Source organism: Macaca mulatta, chromosome 1 (assembly GCF_049350105.2).
Source record: "Macaca mulatta isolate MMU2019108-1 chromosome 1, T2T-MMU8v2.0, whole genome shotgun sequence".
NCBI lineage: Eukaryota > Metazoa > Chordata > Mammalia > Primates > Cercopithecidae > Macaca > Macaca mulatta.
This window is the reverse complement of record NC_133406.1, coordinates 161,941,334-161,947,951: the sequence shown is the minus strand read 5'-3', so window position 1 is coordinate 161,947,951 and position 6,618 is coordinate 161,941,334.

The following is a 6,618-nucleotide window of genomic DNA, read 5'->3' as shown; positions in this document are numbered from 1 at the left end:
CATCTGATCTTTGACAAACCTGACAAAAGCAAGCAATGGGGAAAGGATTCCCTATTTAATAAATGGTGCTAGGAAAATTGGCTAGCCATATGTAGAAAGCTGAAACTGGAACCCTTCCTTACACCTTTTACAAAAATTAATTCAAGATGGATTAAAGACTTAAATGTACACCATAAAAACCCTAGAAGAAAACCAAGGCAATACCATTCAGGACATAGGTATGGGCAAAGACTTCATGACTAAAACAGCAAAGCAATGGCAACAAAAGCCAAAATAGACATATGGGATCTAATTAAACTAAAGAGCTTCTGCATAGCAAAAGAAACTATCATCAGAGTGAACAGGCAACCTACAGAATGGGAGACAATCTTTGTAATCGACCCATCTGACAAAAGGCTAATATTCCAGAGTCTACAAGGAACTTAAACAGATTTACAAGAAAACAAACAAACACTCTCATCAAAAAGTGGACAAAGGATATGAACAGACACTTCTCAAAAGAAGACATTCGTGTGACCAATATACATATGAAAAAGTGCTCATCATCACTGGTCATTAGAGAAATGCAAATCAAAACCACAATGAGATACCATCTCATGCCAGTTAGAATGGCGATCATTAAAAAGTCAGGAACCAACAGATGTTGGAGAGGATGTTGAGAAATAGGAACTCTTTTACAGTGTTGGTGGGAGTGTAAATTAGTTCAACCATTGTGGAAGACAGTGTAGTGATTCCTCAAACTAGAAATACCATTTGACCTAGCGATCCCATTACTGGGTATACAGCCAAAGGATTATAAATCATGGTACTATAAAGACACCTGCACATGTATGTTTATTGTGGCACTATTCACAGTAGCAAAGACTTGGAACCAACCCAAATGTCCACCAATGACAGACTGGATTAAGAAAATGTGGCACATATACACCATGGAATACCATGCAGCTATAAAAAAGAATGAGTTCATGTCCTTTTGCAGGGACATGGATAAGCTGGAAACCATCATTCTAAGCAAACTATCACAAGGACATAAAACCAAACACTGTGTGTTCCCACTCATAGGTGGGAGTTGAACAACGAGAACACATGGACACAGAGCGGGGACTATCACACACTGGGGCCTGTTGGGGGGTGGGGGCTGGGGGAGGGATAGCATTAGGAGAAATACCTAATGTAAATGACGAGTTGATGGGTGCAGCAAATCAACATGGCACATGTATACCTATGTAATCTGCACGTTGTGCACATATACCCTAGAGCTTAAAGTATAATAAAAAAGAAAAAACCAATTTATTAAAATATAACACATATACAGAAAGCAATACAAATCATAAACCTACAGCTCCATGAATTATCACAAATTGAAACACCACTGCAATCAGCACACAGATAAAGAATAAGAATATTATTAGTATTCAGGATGTTCTCCTTGTTTACATTTCTAGTCACTATCCCTGCAAAAGTAGCCACTATTCTAATTTTTACACCATAAATAGGTTTTGACTATGCTTGAACTTTGATAAATGGGGTCATATGTTACGTATTCTTTTTTTCATCTGGTTTCTTTCACTTAACATTATGTTTGTGGGATTCATCTATACAGATTGTGTGTATATATAGTTCATTTATTCTCACTGCTCTACAAGTATTTCGGTTGTGAATATACCGTATTTATTAGTTCCATTGTGCATTTGAGTAATTTTCACTACAAAAATGAGGCTGCTATGAACATTTTTGTACATATCCTATGATAAATTTGCATATGATTATGCATAAATGGAAGTAGAATTGCTGGATCATGAGGTACACAGATGTTCAGCTTTTGTTGATATTGTTTTCCAGTTTGTAAAGTAATTGTACCAACTTATATTTCTACAGCCAGAATTTGCACTGTGCCACATTCTAGCTAAAACTTGGTTGGCCTTTGTGAGTTTAGTCAATATTGTAGGTGAGTAGTGGTATCTCATTGTAGTTTTTATTGTCCTTTTCTTGATTACTGATGAAGTTGAATACCTTTGTATATGTATATTGACCATTTCTGAAGTACCTAATTTTTCTATTATTTGTTTATGTTGATTTGCAGTTGTACTTTAAGTAGTCTGAATATGAGTTCTCTGTTGAATATAGGAATGGGAAATATCTTCTTTAACTTTGTAGGACATATTTTATTTTAAGTAGTGTGTCTTTGATAAGAAGTTCTTACTTTTCAAATTTTAATTTTATCATTTTAAGGGGTTAGCGCCTTTTTGCCTTTAAGAATGCTTTGCCTACTCCAAGGCCTGGAAATATTCTCATATTTTTTTCTTCTAAAAGTATGATTGTTTTACCTTTCACATACAAGTTTCCAATCCATTTGGAATTTATTTTTAGGTATGGCATGACATATGGGTCAAAATTAATTTGTCTTATGTGCCTATCAACTGACCTAGAACCATTTATTGAATGGTTTCTCCATTTTCTCCATTGTATTCCCATGTCTTGTTTGTCATTAATCAGGTGATAGTCTATGTGTGAGTCTGTCTCTGGGCTCTATTCTGTTCAACTGGTCAATTTGTCTCTCTTTGCATTAATAACGTACCATCTTATTGTCTTAATCTCTCCAGGCTGCTATAACAGAATATCATAAACTAGCTAGGTTTTAAACAAAACAAACTTATTTCTCACAATTCTGCAGGCTGAGAAGTCCAAGATCGAGGAGCCAATAAGTTCAGTGTCTGATGAGGGCTGCTTTTTGGTTTATAGATAGTACTGTATTGCTGTGTCCTCACATAGAGAAAGAGGAAGGCAGCTCTTTGAGGCCTTTTCTATAAAAGCACTAAGTCCATTTATAAAAGCCCTGCCCCCATGACCAAATCACCACCCAGAGGGCCCACGTCCTCATACCATCACATTGGTGATTAGGTTTTAACACATGAATTTAGGGCATTGTTGCTGTATAGAAATGCAGCTGATTTTTGTGCATTAAATTTATTTCCCGAGACTTTCCTGAATCCGTTTATCAGGTCTAGGAGCCTTTTGGAGGAATTTTTAGGGTTTTCTGGGTATAAGATTATGTTGTCAGCAAATGGAGATAATTTGACTTCCTCTTTTCCAATTTGGATGCGTTTTATTTCTTTCTCCTGCCTGATTGCTCTGGCCAGGTCTTCCAGTATTGTGTTGAATGGGAGTGGTGAGAGTAGGCATCCTTGTCTTTTTCCAGTTCTTAGGGGGAATGCTAAGCATTAATTAATTAGTTAATTAATTGAGTCCCATTTCTCTATTTTTGTTTTTGTTGCATTTGCTTTTGAGGTCTTAGTCATAAATTATTTGGTTAGGCCAATGTCCAGAAGAATTTTTTCCTACGTTTTCTTCTCTGATTTTTATACTCTCAGGCTTTACACTTAGTGTTTCAATCCATCTTCAGTTAATTTTTGTGTATGGTGATATATTGGGTCCAGTTTCATTCTTCTACATGGCAAGTCAGTTTTCCCAGCACCAGTTACTGAATAGGGTATCCCTTCCTCATTGTTTATTTTTGTCAGCTTTGTAAAATATCAGTTTGTTGTAGCTATGGGGCTTTATTTCTGAGTTCTCTATTCTGTTCCATTGAACTATGTATCCATCTTTGTACCAGTACCATGCAGTTTTGGTTACTACAGTCACATAGTATAAAGTCAGGTAATGTGATGCCTCTGGCTTTATTCTTTTTTGCTTAGGACCATTTTGACTGTTTGGGCTCATTTTTGGTTCCATATGAATTTTAGAATTGTTTTTTCTAATTGTGTGAAAAATGACTACAGTAATTGAATCTGTAAACTGCTTTGAGAAGTGTGGTCATTTCAATGATATTTATTTTTCCTATTCGTGAGCATTAGATGTTTTTCCATTTGTTTGTGTCATCTACGATTTCTTTCCTCAGTGTTTCATAATTCTTATTGTAGAGATCTTTCACTTCCTCAGTTACATGTATTCCTAGGTAATTTTTTGTGTGCACACAGAAAAAGCATTTGATGAAATATAACCTTTCATTATGATTTTTTTTTTAGAAAACCCTCAACAAACTAGACCTCAAAGGAACATACCTCAAAATAATAAGAGCCATCTCTGACAAACCCACAGCCAACACCATACAGAATGGACAAGAGAATGCTTTCTCCATTGCAAGAGAAAGTTTTGCTCTGGAGTTCCGCAGATTTTGAAGCACGTGTTACTTCTCAGGGCCCAGCTTTTGCAGCAGGCACAGCTATTCCAGTGCCAAGCTCCTGCAGTAAGCCCATGGTGGCCAGCAGCACCTAGCAGCTTTCAGCTTTCCTCAGTATCCCCCAAGGTGGTTTTGTAGCAGTGTGACTCGGGTGAGACATTTCCCTGCTACCAGCTTTCCCCAGTAGCACAGAGTGTGAATTTCCAGCAGTTGTTACCAGTGCAGCGCCATGAGCACTTTTCTGGCGTTTTGTGAGCCACAGTCATGCCCATGGTCTGGCTATCAGCCTACCAGGACCTCTTCATTGTCTAATATTTAAAAGATTTCACTAGCAAAGTCATGGGGGTTGGGGATTTTCTTTGTAAGAAAGTTGTCCTTTAATTTTTGTGTTTTTTTTTTTTGCAATAATTTCACACTTACAGAAAAGTTGAAATACAGTACAGAAAGTTTTCATATACCCTTGATTCAGCTTTCCTTAAAATTAACATTTCTCATAACCAGAGTAAAATTATCAACACCAAGAAATTAACATTGGTATGATATTATTAACTAAATCACAGACCTCATTCAAATTTCATTAGTTTTTCTATTAGTGTCCTTTGTCCCAAGATCCATTTAAGATCTCACAATGTATTTAGCTGTCTCTTTAGTCTCCTCCAGTCTGTGACAGTTCCTTAGTCTTTCCTTGTCTTTCAGGATCTTGACACTTCAAGAATTCTGGGAAGGTATTTTATAATATGTCCTTTAGTTTGAGTCTGTCTGATGTTTTCTCATGATTAGATGAAAGTTATGCAAAAATACCACACAAGCGATGCATTCTTCTCTGTGAATGATAACTGGGGTGCCTGGCATCAATAGGCCCATCCTGGCAATGTTATCCTTGATCATTTAGTTAAGGTGGTATCTGCAGGATTTATCCACTTTAAAGTGACTATTTTTTTTCTTTTGAAATTAATAAATATACCAGGGGAGAGTCTTTGAGGCTATATGAATATTCTATTTCTCTCTAAATTTATACTCATTAATTTTAGCATACATTGCTGGATCATCCTGTAAAAATTTATTACTATAGAATTTACCTAATACTGATTTTCTACTTCCCTCATTTTTCCTGCATTAATTGGAATTTAGAGTTGTGATTTCTCACTCATTTATTTACTTACTCAGTTATTTGTTTATTTATATCAGTATAGATATTTATTTTATTCTATGGGTGATAATCCAATACTCTTACTTTTTTTTTTCTCTCAAATTGTTCCCCTTTTGGTCATTTCTCTGCCTTCTGACATGTCCCATTTGTTTTTGAGCACCTTCTTACTTTCTGGCACAAGAAGATATTCTACGTTCATTTTGTAGTTTTGTGATCCCAGACCTGTAGTCAAACATTTCTCCAAGTAGCCTTGATTCCTTTTATTGGAGATTGATATGACAGGATAGCTGGCTAACACCTTGAGTGACAGACCCTGAGCAGAGTATCTAGCTGAGTCATGCTAGTCTCCTAATCCATGGAAGCTGTGCAATACCATATTTGAATTGTTTTAAAGCCTGTGGATGGTAATAACTTGTTACAAAGCAAGATAAAACTGATACACCCTTTTTTTCCCGAAGACATTCAATTTTGATATGCCATTCCTCTGCTTTTAGAGCCTTAATAACTTCTCATTGTCTTAATGATAAAATCCAACTCAATTAAAAACTTGCAAGGCCCTCTTCGGCCCTAGTCACCTCCCTAGCCCCATTGCTTATGAATCCAATGCTCTCACTCCATTCCAGACAGACTGAAATACTTGGATGGCCCTGATGATACCATGTTCTCCTGCCTTCCTTGCTTTCACTTCATGTCTCAGTTTAAACTTTAATTTGCTAGGAAGTCTTTTACAAGTGCCCCAAGACTGGATGAGGCTACTGTTCTCCTGGCTTTCAGAGAATCTTGTTTAGTACTTAGCACAGTAATTCAGATGTCTGTGCCTGACTGTCTTCCTGAGTATACAGCACTCTCTTTGAGGGCATGATTTTTATTTTAATTTTTATTTTTTAAATCTTACCCACCATTATCCTTCCCCAGGGTCTATGCCAGTGTGGACTGAGTGAAGGGGTAAATGAGAAAATGAACAGCGTAATACCTTATGAATTCAGGAAAAGCTGAATCTTCGTGTGTTTGTTCCAGTGCAGACAGGCTTGGCTTTGAATACCATCCAGTTCCATGATTCTCTCAGCTGAATTATTATTTTTTTGTGCTTTAACAAATAGGGATAGTCATAGTGTTTACGGTATGCAGTTGTTCTGAGGAGAAATTAGGAAAAGGTATGCAGTTACACAGTGCCACGCACAACTCTAAATTCCAATTAAAAAATGTAGGAAAAATGAGGGAAGTAGAAAAATGCACATGAAATGTTCACTATTAGCTTTACTGCAGTTTTTTCTTGGTAGTGATCATT